General features: G+C 41.3%; 1 long non-coding RNA gene across 3 annotated transcripts; it reads left to right on the top strand.

The window, feature by feature from the left end:
• Window positions 1-163: 163 nt before the first annotated feature.
• LOC137767536 (uncharacterized) lies at window positions 164-22255 on the top strand. Of its 3 annotated transcripts, XR_011074538.1 has the most exons (6): window positions 164-341; window positions 1716-1866; window positions 2412-2579; window positions 4507-4575; window positions 7239-7438; window positions 20383-22255. It is a non-coding gene; the product is annotated as an uncharacterized lncRNA (long non-coding RNA). The 3 variants fall into 3 exon arrangements; XR_011074537.1 differs by lacking the exon at window positions 20383-22255 and having other exon boundaries at window positions 7239-7755; XR_011074539.1 differs by lacking the exon at window positions 20383-22255 and having other exon boundaries at window positions 1679-1866; window positions 7239-7755.
• The last annotated feature ends 414 nt before the right edge of the window (window positions 22256-22669 follow it).

Raw genomic sequence — 22669 nt, 5'->3', positions numbered from 1 at the left:
CCCGGCCCCGCCTCCCCCGGTAGAGACCAGCTTCGCGGCGGGGGCGGGAACTGTCGTGCGCCGATGAAAGAGGGAAACTACCTCTCGCGTTATCTGACTCCCAGGCTCCACCCCTTGCACGCCGGTCTTTGTTGGCCAACAGTCCTCGGGACTTGGGCTTTGGGCGGAGTCAAAGCCTTAGAGGTCTTCTCTGCGTGGGCGGGGAAGAGAGGCTGTAGGTGGAACCAGCGGCTCCCGGCACGTAAAGTAGTGAAGTGTCAGCACTCTTCTCGCCCCAGCTTTCAGTGCCCCCTCGGTTTGCAGTCGGGCTCACAGGCCCAGGAAGGGAAAGACATGCCTAGGTGAGGGGCCGTCCAGACTCAAGCCAGCCGGGCCTCGGCGTCCTGTCCGCTCATCGCAGTGCGTGCATGGGCCTCGCGGTCCCGAGTGTAGGAGCGGCGGGGCTCCGCGGGGAGAGGAGGCCCTCCGCCTTTGCTGAAGGGATGGATTTCAGAGGAGACGGCACCCCCAGAGGTGCAGAGTTTGCTGCTTAGTGACGCCTGGAGCATCTACGGAGAGCCCCGTATTTGTCGGGCCCCAGGGAACTAGCAGAGGGCATTCCGGTGGTCCAGGGACTTCTCGAGCGTTAAAGGGCTCAGGAAACACCTGGGGATCTAGTTGACATGCAGATTTTGATTCAGTTGGTCTGAGAGGGGTCTGAGATTCTGCATCTCTACCAGACCCCCAGGAGATGATGCCAGTGCTTTGAGTAGCAAAGAGGTAGAGAAATAGCCAAGGCCGCTTTAAAGCTTCGAAGGTGCTAGGCTCTCTTATCCTCTGAGCCGAAACCCAGTATCGTATCGTTCCATGCAGCCACAGCCTTCATAAAACTGTTTTGTTATGCAGTAAAATATTGAAAGTTGCTTGAAAAATTAGTTTTGCCTTTGCAATTATTTGGCTGTCTCAATTTGTAATTTACATCAGGTGCTGATAATACACTAATTATCTGCAGATTTAGAAGTCCTTGTAACTTAGCAAACTCAATTTACAAATTGTTTTCAATTGTAACAAAACATTTTTATGATTTATATTTAACAGTGAATTTAATACCATAGTATATTTTGTAGCACTTAAATCAACATGTATTGGTTTTGATATCTATAATTTTCTGTTTATATTTTGCAGTCAATTCTTTTTTCGTTTTTTGCAAGTAACACGTTATTTTACATTATAGTAAAAAGTTGAACACAACTTAAAGGTCTAAGGACATTAGGAGGATGGTTAAGTCTACTTTTGGTACATAATACCATTAACTTGTGCAACTATTATCAATAAATTGTTTTTCAAGAATATTCAAGAACATTTAAATTGCACATTGTATGGTACTATAAGTGTACCTGTACTGTAAGATCGCGCGTGATGTTGTGATAAAAAAAAAAATTTAAAGCAAACCTATGATAAGATCTTAATTTCACAGACATGTTTATTTCTGTGTCAATGTCCATAAAAACATATCTCTACGGGGTAAAATGAAATGATTTAAAATTTATTCTTTAAAGCTTCATTTTCCTATTTTTCTTTCTGATTATGCATTATTTTATAGTAAAATGTCATTTTATTAAGCTTTTATACATATATAATTTAGCTTCTAATGATCTTTGAATTCTGTTGTTTTATTGTATAATTCTGTGTTTGCAAGAAGGGATTTCCTGACGTAGCAGTGATTCTTTCTTCAGGACTCATATATACTGCAGGCCGCTTGAGAAGTAAGTGCCTGAACCCTTGTTGATAAATGCTTAGGGAGAAAATGTGCTGGAAACAGCCTGTGAAAAGGCAGCGAGAAGAATGAAACACAGAGAGCCAGGAACGCAGCACAGAAAAAGAGAGGTCAGTGGCCAAGGGGACCATGAGAGCAGGCGTTGGGCTGGGGGAACCAGGGACGCCCAGGAACTGTTTGTGGAAGGAAACCTGAGGAGGGACCAGATATCCTGGGGCCTCTCACAGGGCAGGACTAGAGAGATTTAGAAAGTGAAGGAGGATGGTCCCTGATGGCAGGAGAAACTGAGCACATCTGAATTACACAAAGTTGACACATTCTTCTAGCTCTAAGTGCTTATTAATTTTTTTCTTTTCCCTCTTCAAAAACGTTTATGTGCTCTGGGTTTAAGTTAATATCATTGTTTTTAATGTCTGTGATTGAAATATAATGTGGGAAAACATGGGTCATTACTTCCAGAACTTCACATTTTAAGACACTTATTTATGTTCATTTTTATATTTTCCCAGTGTCTGCCTTCCCCTCCTTCCCTGCCCCCCAGCTCCCAGCCCCCGTCAAGGTGTACTTCATCATCTGTGGCCTGCTCTGCCCTGCAGGGGCAGTTATGCTGGATCTTGTAACCAATCAGTGCTCTCACGTGTTTACCTCTCCCCAGTGCCTGATGCCATCACCGCTAAAGAGATGTTTGCTGAATGAATGAACTGCTTATAGTTTGCTGCTTCAACAAGTTGTCCCATAACCTGTGTCTGCTGGTGCTTTTCCTTTGCCTAGAATACCTTTCCCTTCCTCATCTGGCTCATTCCTAAAGACTCATCCGTCACAGGTATCATCCCTAAAAAGTCTCTCCTGACACCTCCTTCTCCTTACCCCATAGAGTCCCTTTCTTTGTTCCCAAAACTTGTATGTAGCTTTTTCCTGCACTTGCCCCCTTATAGAAAAATTACTTACTTGTATCTACCTCCCTTGCTGACTGTGAGCTCCTCAAGGGCTAATGTTCTGTCTGATCATCTGTTTTACCGACGCCAGAGCAGCATCAGCCCACAGAACTGTTTTAGCCCTTAGGCTAGTGCAGGTAAAATGACTGGTGCCAACAGGCTTTTAAAATGCTTATCAAAATGTTCGAGACATAAAAACAATGTTGTTGGCCCCAAGATATACATATTTTTAATCTTGCAAAATGAAAGCTAAAATGTTTAATGAAGTAGCTACAAAATTTGCAGTGTCACTGTCATTAATTATTAAAGTTAGTATTCACACAGTTTGTTCCATTCTAAAACAATTTGTATGTTAGATTTTCTCTGCTTATATAAATCCTCCCAGCACCCAAGATGATTTCAGAGAAATGCCAATCAAAAATTCATTTAGTTACTCGTAGCACACAGTACTTTCCAAAGCAAAATTCGAAATCTTTTCTAAAACTTTTACAGTTGCATGTAAGGCAGATATGCTTAGGGCCCTTGGAATTGCTGAACAGCCCCGCCTGCAGAGAGGGAAACTTCAGGGAGCGCTTAGACTGAGGCTTGGGCCCTTTGGTCTGTTTGCCACCGTCCCCTCCATGACCTAGTGTCTTATACCTACTCAGCCTCGCTTGTGTACTTTGCCTGCTGGTCACTGAAAGTCCCTGGTTTTCTGATTCCTGGTCCTGGACTTTGAGCTGGAAGAGAGATTTGAGATTATCTGAGCCAATCCTGTCCCTCTTTAGATGAGAGCAGTGCAGTCCAGAAAGGAGGATAGACTTGACCTGTTGAATATCGTGCAAAGGTAGTTTAAATAGCAAAGGCAGGACTGGTGCCCAGGTCCCGGAGTACTAGTTAGTACACTTAGTCTTTAAAACAGTCAAATTGCAAACACTGGCCAGTGGAACTTTAATTTGCTTCTGAATCACCTGAGGAACTTGTTAAGCAAGCAAATTCTCTAACCACCTCCAGATGCTAAGTCAGTATTGCTAGGCCAGTGCTGGGGAATCTGCGTTTTTAGTGAGTTACTAGTGTCTGACCGCCTTGGCCTGCAGACCACAACTTAGAACAGTGATCTCCAAGGATTATCCCCTGGGGTGCAGGAAGAACTGTGGCTTCTGTTTTGTTTTGTGTTTTAATCTGGAAAGTAAAGGCAAAATTAAGCCTTACTAATGCTTAACATACAGGTTGACACAGGTGCCCTTCCTTGGGCCATGGTCAGCTGGTGTATCAGTCCAGTATGATTGGGTTATGCAGCCAAAACAAATGATTCCCAGATGTCAGTGACTTAAATTAGGGATGCCAAGTAAAATAAATAAATTTAAGATAAACAGAAAAAATTGGGGGTAAGAATTTCCAAATATTTAGTAGCAGTATGTCACATGTGACATTTGGGACAGACTTTCACTGGTCCAGGTAATTTTTACTCCAGAACCCAGGTTGATGAAGCAACCTGCATCTGGAACTAGTAGGGGTGGTGGGGCAACAAAGAGATTGGTGAACCGTAAACTAGCTCCTAAAGCTCCTGCTCAGAAGTGACAAACACACTGCCTCTCACTTTTTTTGGCCAAAATGATACACATGGCCAAGCTTAGCATCCAGGTAGTGGTGAAGACTAATGGTCCCCTAAGGAAGGACATTGGGTGTCTGTGGACCATTATGCAGTCTACCACGGCATATGGTGGCTTGGGTGGGCCACCGAATGCCATCCACAGGGTAAAATATGATGACAAAACAGGACCTTTAGGGACTTCACTGGCGGTCCAGTGATTAAGACTTTGCCTTCCAATGCAGGGGGTGCAAGTTCGATACCTGGTTGGGGAGCTAAGATCCCATGTGCCTCACAGCCAAAAAAACCAAAAGGTAAGACAGAAGCAATATTGTAACAAATTCAATAAAGACTTAAAAAAAAAAAAAGACCTTTAGAAGAATCTTTTCAGAGTTTTGTAATAAGATGAGGGGTGACCTTGAAAATCTCATGTACCACACAGATCACAGATCATCTTGTGACAAAGCACTTGAAAGAATTGTCAAGCTTAAAAAATGAGTTGCTATATTTTGTTTTACAGAAAGTATTCCACATTTCCTCATCTTTTCTGTGATGACAAGTAGCTGTCATTAGGATGGTGTAGGAGAGAGTTTCACAAAAATAAACAGACTTAATCTGTTCCTTCATGATAACGGTGATGTTTTTAACAATGAGTGAGAAACTCATTGGTTTTCAAAAGAATTGAATCCTTCTCTTCTCAGGAGGAGCATTTTTGAAAATAGAGGTTTGCAGATCTTTCCAGTGTTACATGATTTTGTTGCTAAAAATGACATGTATCGCTTATATAAAAAAAAAAAAAGACAAATATCCACACAAAACTTAGAAACTGAAATTTCTCACCTCTTTATAAATTTATTTATTTATTTTTGGCTGCGTTGGGTCTTCGTTGCTGCGTGTGGGCTTTCTCTAGTTGCAGTGAGTGGGGGCTACTCTTCATTGGGGTGTGCAGGCTTCTCATTCTGCTGGCTTCTCTTGTTGTGGAGCACGGGCTTCAGTAGTTGTGACACGTGGGCTCTATGGCGCAGGCTCAGTAGTTGCGGCGCATGGGTTTAGTTGCTCCGCGGCATGTGGGGTCTTCCCAGGCCAGGGCTCGAACCCGTGTCCCCTGCATTGGCAGGCGGATTCTTAACCACTGCGCCACCAGGAGATCTCCCAGATGGAGAGTTTTTGGATCCACGTCGTAATTGTTTTCTTTGATACTGCTAGTTGGCCTACTCAGAACGCCCAGACTGATCTCTTTGTCAGCCTCCAACTGATTTGTTTACCCCCAAAATGTGCGTGTAAGATTCACCATTCCCAGCTGCCAGCAGGGTTTTTCCTCTCCTCTATTTTATACATCCTGTTTTTAATTGTGTTCCATGACAACAGTCAATTGACCTTTCTTCCTCATGTACAAGTAAATGAATTGCATGTAAAACAACTAGCTAAGCATCTCTGAATTATTCCTTGACACCATTTAATTGGTTTGTAAAAGGAGGATTGGTGGACTTCAGAGGAGATGGAAATTTAGCCACATTTCATTTAAAACCTTTGCATGATTTGTGGAAACAATTGAAATGAGCAGTTTGACTTGGTAAGCGGTGTGATTCTTCCTAGTTAGTTTACTTATCTTTTGAGATATTTTAAGCAATGACAGCCATTAAAACCAAGTTTTAAAATAAACGGAACTTAGAAGCACACTTCAAATTGTTATATCGCAGAATTTTCAGCCAAGAGTCACAAAAATAAACCTATTTGACCACTTTACTCTCTTTAAAAAAATGCTAGTGAGAGCAGAACTAGTTTGCAATCAACAAATAAAATTAAAATATTTAAAATATTGTTTTAGACTTTAAACATTTTCTACTTTTGTGTTTTTATGCTAATGTATTACTGCTAGTATATTATTTACAAATAAATTAAGATGCATATATTGGGGCTACATGTTCAGAATTTTTTTCAGCTAATAATAGTATATGATAAGAGTTTATAGACCACTGCTTTTTAGAACCAAAAACCACATGCTGGCTACTCTTTAGGTCAAGAACAGTTAGTAAATTAATAATCTATATTTTCCTTTATACTTTAATTTGACCAGAGTAGAAAAATTTTAGAGTATAAGATAATGCAAACCTTGATGTGCAATTTACCAGTGTAATAGCAAGGAACACTCAGTTACAATTACAGGATACCTTACATAGTTATTCTTGATAATTATTTAATTGTTGTTCTGTAGACTAATAACATTTAAGCAAAATACTTGAAACTATTTGGAAATCATTTCGACTGCATTTGAACTCAATGCAGATACTTTTCTAGATACACGATGAACTCAAATTCTTTTGCAAGCTATTAGCCTTGACTTTCAGAATCGAACACAGGTGATCGTAGGGGCAGGTTGTCTCTGCTGGGTGTTACTTTCCCAGCAGAAACGTCCTTAGTGTCTTTGTGAGTTTTATCCTCCGAAGCTGATTATTACTCTAAACGAATCTTAGCAACAGTTCCAAACTCACTAACGACTGCTCTCCAGGCACCTCACTGGTGGCTGGAGCACTAGTGGTGATTCATGCTGGGCACGCACCTTAGGCTGAGGGTGAGAAGGAAAGAATTCTCAAATGAACCTTCAAATCAATCCCTCAGGCAGGCCTCTGCCTTTCCAGTTAAGGGCTTGGCCTTTGCAGACCCTAATGAATCATTTAGCCATTAAGCATTTCCAAGGAAGCTTCCAGTGGAGAGAACAAAAGGAAGGTATCACTTAGTGCAAAAGTGTCCGGTGTCAGAACTGGACCTCTTCACTAAACATTTCTATATTTGTCTTCCTGTGGACATTGAAGAGATCTATTTTACCTTGTCAGTGTAATGCAGTCACAAGGCTGCACCCAGGAATGGAATCCACTGCAGGAGCATGTTGGACAGAATGGTAACTACTGGATGGACCACGAGTGTTATCCACATATGACAATTTTTTACATATTTATTTACATTTTGTTCTCTCCAGGAAATGAAGCCAGAATCCACAGATGTCATTATCCATCTGCACGCTTTTGTTTACTACCCAGAAGGCAAGAATATTGCATTTTAAAAGTGTCCGGACTTTTGTTCTTTCTTATCACAAATGACTTGAGAAGATCTGACCATTCACAGTTACCCTGAGTGGAAGTGCCAAAGACTTGCTTCTTGGAGCGCTTTGAGATTCAGGTACAAAAGGCATTTTATAAGCACAGAGTGAAAAAGCATCATTTATATTCATTTGCTGCTGTGGCATTTCTCTCTGGAATCTTCCTCGTGTCTGTCAACATTGTGCAAAAGGACTGGCCTCATCTACATTACAAATATCTCTCCTTTAATGGTCTGGAAGTAAGAAAGGGACTGCATAAGAGTGAGCTCTCATGTTGGAGGGTCTCCTGCTTGTTTATCCCTAAAACTGGTTGGACATGATGGCTGTGGATGTCATGAATTGTTTTGGAAAGACCTGAGTATGAAATCAATACAGTGCTTTGTGCATCTTGGCTGCAGTGAATGTGTATTATCTGACTTCAGTGACTCATGGGAGAATCACAGCCATAGGGAAGAGCTTCTGAGGGGTCATTTAGAATGGAGCCATTCTGGGCAGAGGGTGGTCAGTTCTCTACTAGCTTCCGGAGTGGAGAAATTTCCACCATGATGGCTCCTTTGACCCGTGGCAGATCCTTTCTTGCAGGGGCCCTGCTTGGTATGATTTAAGAAGCATCAAGGACTTTCTGCCCCAGAAGATCTCAGTGTGTGACATCACACACATGGATGAGGGTTTGCCAACTGGATTAGTTAAAGTAGAGCCTGGCTTGGAGGGGCTCCCATGCCCCTCTGGGAATGTTCTAGAACATGGGGCATTACCCAAGAGACAGAACCTGGGATGGTGTTACTCAGGTCAAAGGTCTGAGCGTGGGGGGCCATATAAATGAGTGGTGGGGCGGTGTGTATAGATGCAGGAGGAGAGATGCTTGGAGAGCAGGAGTGCTGCTACCAGGAGAGATGGTTCCCAAAGGGAGAGACCCATATGCCAAGCCTTTTTTCCTCTGCCCAGGATCCCTTCTGAATCTGCAAATCAGCTTCTGCTTCTCCTCCTTTGCCGCCTTCTTCAAATCTTTTCATCACAAAAATTTCAAATATATACCTAAGCAGAGAGAACAGTAAAGTGAACCGCCATGTACCCATCACCATTATCCACCTTGAAAAATGACCAACACCATCCAATCTCCTTCCACACACCCTCCCCTTCCTCTGATGATTATTGAAATTAGCTCATACTTTTTTTTTTTTAAATAAATTTATTTGTTTATTTTTGGCTGCGTTGGGTCGTCGTTGCTGTGCGCGGGCTTCCTCTAGTTGCGGTGAGCCGGACCTACTCTTCGTTGTGGTGTGCAGGCTTCTCATTGCGGTGGCTTCTCTTGTTGCAGAGAATGGGCTCTAGGTGCACAGGCTTCAGTAGTTGTGGCACATGGGCTCAGTAGTTGTGGCTCGTGGTCTCTAGAGCCCAGGCTCAGTAGTCATGGCACACAGGCCTAGTTGCTCCGTGGCATGTGGGATCTTCCCGGACCAGGGCTCGAACCCATGTCCCCTGCATTGGCAGGCAGATTCTTAACCACTGCACCACCAGGGAAGCCTTCCTTAATTATTTTTAATTTAATGCTCCCTGTTGCATTTTTCTGGCCATTTTCTTCTGTCAATCACTGTCTTAAGTCAGTCTCCTGGATTGGCTATGAAAAGACACCTTTCTCAAGGGAGCCCTAGGCAGACATTTCTCAAGGGAGAAATGTTGAGACTGGCCAAACGACGTAGGCTTAATTCAGTTCCACCCGACAGACAGGCGTCTAGTCCTAGGCACAGTGCTGGGTTAAGGATGTCAGCAGAACAGGGTTCCTAACCTCAAAGGCACATGATCTAGTTCTGGGAAGAGGACAAGGGCTGTAGCAAGTAGTCAGCAATAGAAGGCGGATGTAACCACTGAGGAAGGGAAAAGACCAGGTGTGGGGGACATTCCAGGTTGAGATAGACACACTGGGCTGGGAGGGGTGAGGGTTCAGGGAGGTCAGCAAGGGCCGTGGAGCCTGAGGTGTTGAGGAGGGACTTGGAGGGTTGAGTGTGGGGTGGGACAGTGAAGGAAAAACACTTGCCAAAACGTGGAGGTGGGAATAGCTGAGGGAGCTGTGGTAGTCCCCCAGTTGGCTGGAACACAAGGTGCAAGGGGCTTGGTGGGAGGAACGGGGGAAGGAGGGGTGGCGGGGGGAGGAGGGCAATTGGTTCTTCTTAGGTTAAGAACTAGATAATACTTATTTCTAAGTAAGGAAAACCAAAACTGGATTTTTAGGGCATGGCTATGAAAAACATACTGCAGACCACACTTAGGAAACCGGAAGAAATCAAGGTGGGCTTAATGGAAGTTAGGCAGCAGGGGTGGTATAAGAAAACTCAGGTAGCTGCCTGAAATAAAGTGGACCCAGCTTCCACTAGCCAGGCGATGCATTTTTTAAACCTATAAATGAGGCTTATTGTGATTCCCCACTACATAAAATGTAAGTATGACTGTAGTCTTTTGCTGCTGAGTTCTGAGAAAATATGGGGTTTTTTTTTGTCTCTGCCAGTGAAATAAATACATGGACAGAAAATTCCTAGCATTGCTTCCATGTAAGAGAGGGCAAAGAAGATGGTGAGCTTTGGCAAAACGTTCATGTTTTGTAAATGAAACAGAACAGTAACTTGATTTTTCAAAAGAATAAGGTTTTCATTACAAATGTGGGCCCGTTTATGTTGGAAAATTCAAACGTAGCAAAACGCAAAAAGGCAAGAAAATGCATCATCCCACTATCCAAAGAACATAATTTTTAATGTTTTTGTGTCATATGACGATTTTGGAACATGTTTTTGATACTGAATGACTTCAGTAATTCACCCCGCCCCCCTCCCCACCCCATTCATTGTGCTTATCGAGTTTTGGCATTAATATTTCTATCTCTGTTGACTTTAAGAGTCAATCATCCTTTGAGCTCAGATTGCAGATGGGATACAGGGGATCATCTCGATATTGAATGAGAGAGAAAGTTTATTCTCAGATATGCATGAAACCAGCCCTGTGCTTGTTTTTTGATTTTTGTTTTGTTTTTCGTTTGTTTTGTTTGCTTTTTTTTTGCAGGGCCTGGGGAAGACTGTAAATGGAGTCTGCTGAGCATATGGCTAAATATCTAAGTTATATATTAAGCCAACAAATTATTAAATAACATATGTCCTCTCCTCCTTGCTTGGCTAGTACACCTTCATCACAGCCACCCCTTGGAGACTATTAAAATGTTCTATCCTCTGACCCTTCTAACAGGTGCCCCCTGGCCACCCCTTGGGCATAGGGGTACAAACACCAGGTCCTCTGGGGGTCAGGCCTGGGAAGCACACTGTGTGGGCCCCGAAGCAGGCTTGGAGCCATTAGGGCAGGCTCTCAGGAGCTCCAGGTGGGCCTGTCTCCCTGTGTGTTGCAGGGGAGTTAGGGCAGGGGTGGCCAGAGGAAAGCCAGAGCAGGCGCCCCTCTGACTCTGATTTGAGTGAATTATTCCATGTTTCTATGTATAGGTGGTGTGCTGGGTGCTGGGAACACAAAGGTGAGTGAAAACAGTTTAGTGGGGGCATATGCAGAAGTTGTCAAGTAAGTTCCCTCTCCCAAATGTGAACTTGCAACTATGACTTGACCCAGTCAATAAAGTCAGGGAGGAGGTAACTAGGCAAAAAGGGCAGAGAAGAGAATTCCAGGCAGAGGGAAAAGCATAGGTGAAGTCCTGGTATCAGCGGAGAGAGGCACAGCCATTGTGAGGCAGGGGAACACGGTGGTAAGGCTGGGACAGGAGCCGCAGGAGCTTGAGATGGGAGGCGGGGCTGGAGAGGCAGGTGCGCACTGACCAGGGGAGGTCTCCGTGACCTTGTTAAGGAATTTCTCAGGATCCTTAGTGAAAGGCTTTGAGCAAAGGGTCACAGGATCACGGTAAACAAGGCTACACCATCTTGAATTGGTCCTGGCTAGACATAATGGTTCTTTGGACCAGTGGGATAGTGATGGAGATGGCGAATTGCAGACAGGCTCCAGGGAGATTTAGAAAGTAAACTGGCCAGGGCTTCGGGGGGATTGGATTAGGGACAAGTGGGAAATACATATCGGGGTAATTGGTCAGATAAATGGGGTGGACGATCTGGGAACACTGAAAGAAGGTGAGGTTGGAGGGATAGGTCATGAGTTGGCTCTGGGGCATATAGGTTTGAGGTACCTTTGGGGCACCTAGGACGGTCCTCAGCAGGCAGGAGGATATACCACTTGAGCAGTAAAAAGAGGCCAGGGCTGCAGATTTAGGTGTGGGAGTCATCTCCACAGAGGTGGTGAGCCGACCTTAACCTTAGGCTTAGGATTAGGGTCCACGGATGTGATGTCTGGGGAGAGACTGTCCACTCACCTGGTAGAAATTAAACAACCCAAGCTTTCTGATGCAGATGAGAACCTTAAGAATGGAATCACACCAGCTGTGAACTAAAATGACAAAGAAAAACCTTCTAGCAACCTTGCTCATGACATTGGTCACTGTAAACAGGCTTGTCATGCACAAATCACCTGCAACAACGAAGAGGATTAGGGATGAGTTGGTCACAGTTGCATGGGGACTTTTTGTGCTTGTGAGTTTAAATCAGATTCCTGTTACATGCACACCATTTTGCCATGTGTATTTGTAAATATATCTTGCTGGCATATTTTATGCTTCAGTTAATTTAGTTGACATCTAATTTAATTGACATATAAAAATAAAATCAATTTTCAGACAAAATACCCATAAAATAAGTGGAATGCTATAATAAGTTTCAAGAAATTAAAATGTAATATATTTAGGCTTCTATTCTAAAGCAATTTCATCTAGAATGGTAGATATTGTAGATGTAATTTTTTTCTGAATCTCTGTCAATTATACAATAATAAATGTGGCTACTATATATCCAGAAATTTATTTTTTTTAACATCTTTATTGGAGTATAACTGCTTTACAATGTTGTGGTAGTTTCTGCTGTATAACAAAGTGAATCAGCTATATGTATACATATATCCCCATATCTCCTCCCTCTTGGGTCTCCCTCCCACCCTCCCTATCCCACCCCTCTAGGTGGTCACAAAGCACTGAGCTGATCTTCCTGTGCTATACGGCTGCTTCCCACTAGCTATCAATTTTACATTTGGTAGTGTATGTAAGTTCATGCCACTCTCTCACTTCGTCCCAGCTTACCCTTCCCCATCCCCATGTCCTCAAGTCCATTCTCTGCATCTGCGTCTTTATTCCTGCCCTGCCCCTAGGTTCTTCAGAACCATTATTTTTTTAGATTCCATATATATGTGTTAGCATACGGTATTTGTTTTTCTCTTTCTGACTTACTTCATTCTGTATGACGGACTCTAGCTCCATCCACCTCACTACAAATAACTCAATTTCATTTCTTTTTACGGCTGAGTAATATTCCATTGTATATATGTGCCACATCTTCTTTATCCATTCATCTGTCAGTCGACACTTAGGTTGCTTCCATGTCCTGGCTATTGTAAATAAAGCTGTGATGAACATTGTGGTACTTGACTCTTTTTGAATTATGGTTTTCTCAGGGTATATGCCCAGTAGTGGGATTGCTGGGTCATATGGTAGTTCTATTTTTAGTTTTTTGAGGAACCTCCATACCGTTCTCCATAGTGGCTGTATCAGTATACATTCCCACCAACAGTGCAAGAGGGTTCCCTTTTCTCTACACCCTCTTCAGCATTTATTGTTTCTAGATTTTTTGATGATGGCCATTCTGACTGGTGTGAGGTGATACCTCATTGTAGTTTTGATTTGCATTTCTCTAATGATTAGTGATGTTGAGCATCCTTTCATGTGTTTGTTGGTAATCTGTATCTCTTCTTTGGAGGAATGTCTATTTAGGTCTTCTGCCCATTTTTGGATTGGGTTGTTTGTTTTTTTGATATTGAGCTGCATGAGCTGCTTGTAAATTTTGGAGATTAATCCTTTGTCCGTTGCTTCATTTGCAAATATTTTCTCCCATTCTGAGGGTTGTATTTTCATCTTGTTTATGGTTTCCTTTGCTGTGCAATAGCTCTTAAGTTTCATTAGGTCCCATTTGTTTATTTTTGTTTTTATTTCCATTTCTCTAGGAGGTGGGTCAAAAAGGATCTTGCTGTGATTTATGTCATAGAGTGTTCTGCCTATGTTTTCCTCTAAGAGTTTAATAGTGTCTGGTCTTACAATTAGGTCTTTAATCCATTTTGAGTTTATTTCTGTATATGGTGCTAGGGAGTGTTCTAATTTCATTCTTTTCCATGTAGCTGTCCAGTTTTCCCAGCACCACTTATTGAAGAGGCTGTCTTTTCTCCACTGTATATGCTTGCCTCCTTTATCAAAAATAAGGTAACCATATGTGAGTGGGTTTATCTCTGGGCTTTCTATCCTGTTCCATTGACAGATGTTTCTGTTTTTGTGCCAGTACCATACTGGCTTGATTACTGTAGCTTTGTAGTATAGTATGAAGTCAGGGAGTCTGATTCCTCCAGCTCTGTGTTTCTTTCTCAAGATTGCTTTGGCAATTTGGAGTCTTTTGTGTTTCCATACAAATTGTGAAATTTTTTGTTCTAGTTCTGTGAAAAATGCCATTGGTAGTTTGATAGGGATTGCATTGAATCTGTAGATTGCTTTGGGTAGTATAGTCACTTTCACAATGTTGATTCTTCCAATCCAAGAACGTGGTATATCTCTCCATCTGTTGGTATCATCTTTAATTTCCTTCATCAGTGTCTTATAGTTTTCTGCATACAGGTCTTTTGTCTCCCTCGGTAGGTTTACTCCTAGGTTATTCTTTTTGTTGCAGTGGTAAATGGGAGTGTTTCCTTAATTTCTCTTTCAGATTTTTCATCATTAGTGTATAGGAATGCAAGAGATTTCTGTGCATTAATTTTGTATCTTGCTACTTTACCAAATTCATTGATTAGCTCTAGTAATTTTCTGGCGGCAGTTTTAGGATTCTCTATGTATAGTATCATGTCATCTGCAAACAGTGACAGCTTTACATCTTCTTTTCCGATTTGGATTCCTTTTATTTCTTTTTCTTCTCTGATTGCTGTGGCTAAAATTTCCAAAACTATGTTGAATAATACTGGTGAGAGTGGACACCCTTGTCTTGTTCCTGATCTTAGGGGAAATGGTTTCAGTTTTTCACCACTGAGAACGATGTTGGCTGTGGGTTTGTCATATATGGCCTTTTTTATGTTGAGGTAAGTTCCCTCTATGCCTACTTTCTGGAGGGTTTTTATCATAAATGGGTGTTGAATTATGTCAAAAGCTTTTTCTGCATCTATTGAGATGATCATGTGGTTTCTCTCCTCCATTTTGTTAATATGGTTTATCACATTGATTGATTTGCGTATATTGAAGAATCCTTGCATTCCTGGGATAAACCCCACTTGATCATGGTGTATGATCCTTTTAATGTGCTGTTGGAATCTGTTTGCTAGTATTTTGCTGAGGATTTTTGCATCTATGTTCATTAGTGATATTGGCCTGTAGTTTTATTTCTTTGTGACATCCTTGTCTAGTTTTGGTATCAGGGCGATGGTGGCCTTGTAGAAAGAGTTTGGGAGTGTTCCTCCCTCTGCTATATTTTGGAAGAGTTTGAGAAGGATAGCTGTTAGCTCTTCTCTAAGTGTTTGATAGAATTCTCCTGTGAAGCCATCTGGTCCTGGGCTTTTGTTTGTTGGAAGATTTTTAATCACAGTCTCAATTTCATTACTTGTGATTGGTCTGTTTATATTTTCTATTTCTTCCTGGTTCAGTCTCAGAGGTTGTGCTTTTCTAAGAATTTGTCCATTTCTTCCAGGTTGTCCATTTTATTGGCATACAGTTGCTTGTAGCAATCTCTCATGATCCTTTGTATTTCTGCAGTGTCAGTTGTTACTTCTTCTTTTTCATCTCTAATTCTATTGATTTGAGTCTTCTCCCTTTTTTTCTTCATGAATCTGGCTAACAGTTTATCAATTTTATTTATCTTCTCAAAAAAACACTTTTAGTTTTATTGATCTTTGCATTTGTTTCCCTCATTTCTTTTTCATTTATTTCTGATCTGATCTTTATGATTTCTTTCCTTCTGCTAACTTTGGGATTTTTTTGTTTTTCTTTCTCTAATTGCTTTAGGTGTAAAGTTAGGTTGTTTATTTGAGATGTTTCTTGGTTCTTGAGGTAGGATTGTATTGCTATAAACTTCCCTCTTGCAAGTGCTTTTGCTGCAACCCATAGGTTTTGCGTCATCGTGTTTTCATTGTCATTTGTTTCTTCGTATTTTTTGATTTACTCTTTGATTTCTTCAGTGATCTCTTGATTATTTAGTAGTGTATTGTTTAGCCTGCATGTGTTTGTATTTTATACAGATTTTTTCCTGTAATTGATATCTAGTGTCATAGTGTTGTGGTCAGAAAAAATACTTGATACAATTTCAATTTTCTTAAATTTACCAAGGCTTGATTTGTGACCCCAAGATATGATCTATCCTGGAGAATGTTCCATGAGCACTTGAGAAAAAAGTGTATTCTGTTGTTTTTGGATGGAACGTCCTATAAATATCAATTAAGTCCATCTTATTTAATGCATCATTTAAAGCTTGTGTTTCCTTATTTATTTTCATTTTGGATGATCTGTCCATTGGTGAAAGTGGGATGTTAAAGTCCCCTACTATGATTGTGTTACTGTTGATTTCCCCTTTTATGGCTATTAGCATTTCCCTTACGTATTGAGGTGCTCCTATGTTGGGTGCATAATTATTTACAATTGTTATGTCTTCTTCTTGGATTGATCCCTTGATCATTAGGTAGTGTCCTTCTTTGTCTCTTGTAAGCGTTTTTATTTTAAAGTCTATTTTGTCTGATATGAGAATTGCTACTCCAGCTTTCTTTTGATTTCCATTTGCATGGAATATCTTTTTCCATCCCCTCACTTTCAGTCTGTATATATCCCTAGGTGTGAAGTGGGTCTCTTGTAGACAGCATATATACTGGTCTTGTTTTTGTATCCATTCAGCCAGTCTATGTCTTTTGGTTGAAGCATTCAATCCATTTACATTTAAGGTAATTATTGATATGTATGTTCCTATTCCCATTTTCTTAATTGTTTTGGGTTTGTTATTGTAGGTCTTTTCCTTCTCTTGTGTTTCCTGTCTAGAGAAGTTCCTTTAGCATTTGTTGTAAAGCTGGTTTGGTGGTGCTGAATTCTCTTAGCTTTTGCTCATTTGTGAAGGTTTTAATTTCTCTGTCGAATCTGAATGAGATCCATGCTGGGTAGAGTAATCTTGGTTGTAGGTTTTTCCCTTTCATCACTTTAAATATGTCCTGCCACTCCCTTCTGGCTTGCAGAGTTTCTGCTGAAAGATCAGCTGTTAACCTTATGGGGATTCCCTTGTATGTTATTTGTTGTTTTTCCCTTGCTGCTTTTAATATTTTTTCTTTGTATTTAATTTTTGATAATTTGATTAATATGTATCTTGGCGTGTTTCTCCTTGGATTTATCCTGTATGGGACTGTCTATGCTTCCTGGACTTGATTGACTATTTCCTTTCCCATATTAGGGAAGTTTTCAACTATAATCTCTTCAAATATTTTCTCAGACCCTTTCTTTTTCTCTTCTTCTGGGACCTCTATAATTCAAATGTTGGTGCATTTAGTGTTGTCCCAGAGGTCTCTGATACTGTCCTCAATTCTTTTCATTCTTTTCTCTTTATTCTGCTCTGCAGTAGTTATTTCCACTATTTTATCTTCCAGGTCACTTATCTGTTCTTCTGCCTCAGTTATTCTGCTGTTGATTCCTTCTAGAGAATTTTTATTTTCATTTACTGTGTTGTTCATCGTTTGTTTGCTCTTTAGTTCTTCTAGGTCCTTGTTAAACGTTTCTTGTATTTTCTCCATTCTATTTCCAAGATTTTAGATCATGTTTAGTATCATTACTGTGAATTCTTTTTCAGGTAGACTGCCTATTTCCTCTTCATTTGTTTGGTCTGGTGAGTTTTTACCTTGCTCCTTCATCTGCTGTGTGTTTCTCTGTTTTCTCATTTTGCTTAACTTACTGTGTTTGCGGTCTCCTTTTCCCAGGCTGCAGGTTTGTAGTTCCTGTTGTTTTTGGTGTCTGCCCCCCATGGCTAAGGTTGGTTCAGTGGGTTGTGTTGGCTTCCTGGTGGAGGGGACTGGTGCCTGTGTTCTGGTGGATGAGGCTGGATCTTGTCTTTCTGGTGGGAAGGACTGCATCCGGTGGTGTGTTTTGGGGTGTCTGTGACCTTATGATTTTAGGCAGCCTCTCTGCTAATGGGTGGGGTGTATTCCTGTCTTGCTAGTTGTTTGGCATAGGGTGTCCAGCACTATAGATTGCTGGTCGTTGAGTGGAGCTTGGTCTTAGCGTTGAGATGGAGATCTCTGGAAGAGCTTTTGCCGTTTGATATTACGTGGAGCCGGGAGGTCTCTGGTGGGCCAATGTCCTGAACTCAGTTCTCCCACCTCAGAGACACAGGCCTGACTCCCAGCTGGAGCAGCAAGACCCTGTCAGCTACATGGCTCAGAAGAAAAGGGAGATAAAAAAAGAAAGGGAGAGAGAGAGAGAGAGGGAGAGAGAGAGGGGGGGGGGGAGAGAGAGAGAGAGAGAGGGAGAAAGAAAGAAAAGAAAGAATAAAAGTTATTAAAATAAAAAATTTTTTTAATTATTAAAAATTAAAAAAATTAAAATTAAAAAAAGAAAAAAAAGAAAGAAAGAAGAGAGCAGCCAAACCAAAAAACAGATTCACTAATGATAACAAGTGCTAAAAACTATACTAAAAAAACCAAAAACAAACAAACAAAAAAAATGGACAGACAAAACCCTAGGACAAATGGTAAAAGCAAAGCTATACAGACAAAATAACACAAAGAAGCATACACATACACACTCACAAAAAGAGAAAAAGGAAAAAATATATCTATATCTATATATAAAAAAAAGGAAGAGAGCAAACAAATCAATAAACAAATCTACCAATGATAATAAACTCTAAATACTAAACTAAGATAGACATAAAACCAGAAACAAATTAGATGCAGAAAGCAAACCCCAAGTCTACAGTTGCTCCCAAAGTCCACCGCCTCAAGTTTGGGATGATTTGTTGTCTATTCAGGTATTCCACAGATGCAGGGTACATCAAGTTGATTGTGGAGATTTAATCCGCTGCTCCTGAGGCTTCTGGGAGAGATTTCCCTTTCTTTGTTCGCACAGCTCCCGGGGTTCAGCTTTGGATTTGGACCCGCCTCTGTGTGTAGGTTGCCTGAGGGCATCTGTTCTTCGCTCAGACAGGACGGGGTTAAAGGAGCAGCTGATTCAGGGGCTCTGGCTTACTCAAGCCGGGGGGAGGGAGGGGTATGGAATGCGGGGCGAGCCTGCAGCGGCAGAGGCTGGCATGACGTTGCACCAGCCTGAGACGTACTGTGTGTTCTCCCGGGGAAGTTGTCCCTGGATCATGGGACCCTGGCAGTGGCTGGCTGCACAGGTTCCCAGGAGGGGAGGTGTGGATAGTGCCCTGTGCTTGCACACAGGCTTCTTGGTGGCTGCAGCAGCAGCAGCCTTAGTGTCTTGTGTCCATCTCTGGGGTCCGCGCTGATAGCCGCGGCTTGCGCCCCTCTCTGGAGCCCGTTTAGGCGGTGCTCTGATACCCTCTCCTCGCGCACCCTGAAACAATGGTCTCTTGCCTCTTAGGCAGGTCCAGACATTTTCCTGGACTCCCTCCTGGCCAGCTGCGGCACACTAGCCCCCTTCAGGCTGTGTCCATGCAGCCAACCCCAGTCCTCTCCCTGGGATCTGACCTCCGAAGCCTGAGCCTCAGCTCTCAGCCCCCGCCCGCCCCGGCGGGGGAGCAGACAAGCCTCTCGGGCTGGTGAGTGCTGGTCGGCATGAATCCTCTGTGCGGGAATCTCTCCGCTTTGCCCTCCACACCCCTGTTGCTGCACTCTCCTCCGTGGCTCCGAAGCTTCCCCCCTGCCACCCTCCATCTCTGCCAGTGAAGGGGATTCCTAGCGGGTGGAAACTTTTCCTCCTTCATGGCTCCCTCCCAGAGGTGCAGGTCCCATCCCTATTCTTTTGTCTCTTTTTCTTTTTTCTTTTGACCTACCCAGGTACGTGGGGAGTTTCTTGCCTTTTGGGAAGTCTGAGGTCTTCTGCCAGCATTCAGTAGGTGTTCTTTAGGAGTTGTTCCACATGTAGATGCATTTCTGATGTATTTGTGGGGAGGAAGGTGATCTCCACATCTCCTCTGCCATCTTGAAATTCTCTCTGAGAAGTTTATTGCTTGGAGTAGTTTGTAATGAAACATGAAATTTTCTGTGGATGTTTCCTTTAAAATGTCAAAAAACCTAAATACAAATACTTTGTGTGTTGATGTTTGGCTGTATTTAAGCCATGACAATGATTATTACTTTGGGTATAAACACTATCAAATTTTCATTGGGTGAGTTATTTTTAAATTAATGTTGAGTTATGTTCTGTTTATTATCCTGTTTGCATATGTTTCCTGCCATTTTCCATTTGTCTGTTTGAATCCTCTTTTTTAATAGTGAGTTAGCAACTGATAATGTGTATTGATTTCAGTTTTGCTTCTAATTTACATTTTTATCTCTTTGGTTGATGCATTTGGCTTAATCATTTCATTTTTATAAGCAGCTGTACAATTTGTTAATTTAGATGATTAAATTTGGCTTTTAAAGAAAGTTTGTTTTAGAAAATGGTCCCTGAAGTAAATTAGCATTTGGTATTTCCAGCATGTCAAAGGGGCTGATCTCTTTAAGATAACTAGACATGTAACTCTAAAATTTAAAAGTGGTTTTATAATTTTGAAACCTCTGAATATATAGATCCGTATATTCCAGTAGGTGGTGCAAATCGACTCCATTTCAAGTGGAAATGTAATTTTAAATTGTGATGTAACTATTTTCACTGTAAAAATAATATTTCAACATGTTTTCTAACTGAAAAATTGCTTTCCTCTATTTGTAAAGGAAGCTTGATTTACTGTCTCAGTGCTCATTTTTCTTGTGTTTTATTCCACAGGTACCATTATGGTGATGATCACTGTGACAGGGGAGCTGAGAGGGAAAATTGGGGGGGCTGCAAAAACCAGGGAGACCTGTTAAAAATTATAATACAAGAGAAATTAGGGAAACACTCCTATTTACCACTGCAACAAAAAGAATAAAATACCTATGAATAAACCTACCTAAGGAGACAAAAGACCTAGAAAACTATAAAACACTGTTGAAAGAAATTAAAGATGATACAAACAGATGGAGAGATATACCACGTTCTTGGATTGGAAGAATCAACATTGTGAAAGTGACTATACTACCCAAAGCAATCTACAGATTCAGTGCAATCCCTATCAAACTACCAATGGCATTTTTCACAGAATTAGAACAAAAAATTTTACAATTCATATGGAAACACAAAAGACCCCGAATAGCCAAAGCAATCTTGAGAAAGAAAAACGGAGCTGGAGGAATCAGGCTCCCTGACTTCAGACTATACTACAAAGCTACAGTAATCAAGACAGTATGGTACTGGCACAAAAACAGAAATATCGATCAGTGGAACAGGATAGAAAGCCCAGAGATAAACCCACGCCCATATGGTCACCTTATTTTTGATAAAGGAGGCAAGAATATACAATGGAGAAAAGACAGCCTCTTCAATAAGTGGTGCTGGGAAAACTGGACAGCTACATGGAAAAGAATGAAATTAGAACACTCCCTAACACCATATACAAAAATAAACTCAAAATGGATTAAAGACCTAAATTTAAGGCCAGACACTATAAAACTCTTAGAGGACAACATAGGCAGAACACTCTTATGACATAAATCACAGCAAGATCCTTTTTGACTCACCTCCTAGAGAAATGGAAATAAAAACAAAAATAAACAAATGGGACCTAATGAAACTTAAAAGCTTTTGCACAGCAAAGGAAACCATAAACAAGATGAAAATCCAACCCTCAGAATGGGAGAAAATATTTGCAAATGAAGCAACTGACAAAGGATTAATCTCCAAAATTTACAAGCAGCTCATGCAGCTCAATATCAAAAAAAACAAACAACCCAATCCAAAAATGGTCAGAAGACCTAAATAGACATTTCTCCAAAGAAGAGATACAGATTGCCAGCAAACGCATGAAAGGATGCTCAACATCACTAATCATTAGAGAAATGCAAATCAAAACTACAATGAGGTATCACCTCACACCAGTCAGAATGGCCATCATCAAAAAATCTAGAAACAATAAATGCTGGAGAGGGTGTGGAGAAAAGGGAACCCTCTTGCACTGTTGGTGGGAATGTAAATTGATACAGCCACTATGGAGAACAGTATGGAGGTTCCTCAAAAAACTAAAAATAGAACCACCATATGACCCAGCAATCCCACTACTGGTCATATACCCTGAGAAAACCATAATTCAAAAAGAGTCATGTACCACAATGTTCATTGCAGCTCTCTTTACAGTAGCCAGGACATGGAAGCACCCTAAATGTCAATCAACAGATGAATGATGGATAAAGAAGATGTGACACATATATACAATGGAATATTACTCAGCCATAAAAAGAAATGAAATTGAGCTATTTGTAGTGAGGTGGATGGAACTAGAGTCTGTCATACAGAGTGAAGTAAGTCAGAAAGAGAAAAACAAATACCATATGCTAAAACATATATATGGAATCTAAAAGAATAATGGTTCTGAAGAACCTATGGGCAGGACAGGAATTAAGATGCAGACATAGAGAATGGACTTGAGGACACGGGGATGGGGAAGGGTAAGCTGGGACAAAGTGAGAGAGTGGCATGGACATATATACACTACCAAGTGTAGATAGATAGCTAGTGGAAAGCAGCCGCATAGAGCAGGGAGATTAGCTTGGTGCTTTGTGACCACCTAGAGGGATGGGATAGGGAGGGTGGGAGGGAGACACAAGAGTGAGGAGATATGGGAATATATGTATATGTATAGCTGATTCACTTTGTTATAAAGCAGAAACTAACACACCTTTTTAAAGCAATTATACTCCAATAAAGATGTTAAAAAAAATTATAATACAAAGACAAGTCATTTGCTTCTGTGCTTCAGTTCCATAATAAAATGAGCATAATGTCAGTATCAGTGTTATTCCAGTAGCTTTTATGCCCACATGATGAACTGAATGCCATGTTTCATCTTTTATAGATATTGGGGGTGTTCCACTCCCAGGAATCTGGTATTCTCACACTAGCGCATAAAATATGTATACAAGCATATTTTTAAAATTAATTTTTTACTTGTATCACAGTAATACAAATGCATTAAAGG

Source organism: Eschrichtius robustus, chromosome 7 (assembly GCF_028021215.1).
Source record: "Eschrichtius robustus isolate mEscRob2 chromosome 7, mEscRob2.pri, whole genome shotgun sequence".
NCBI classification, from domain to species: Eukaryota; Metazoa; Chordata; class Mammalia; order Artiodactyla; family Eschrichtiidae; genus Eschrichtius; species Eschrichtius robustus.
The sequence above is the reverse complement of the archived record's forward strand: the minus strand, read 5'-3'. Positions and strand labels throughout refer to the sequence as shown.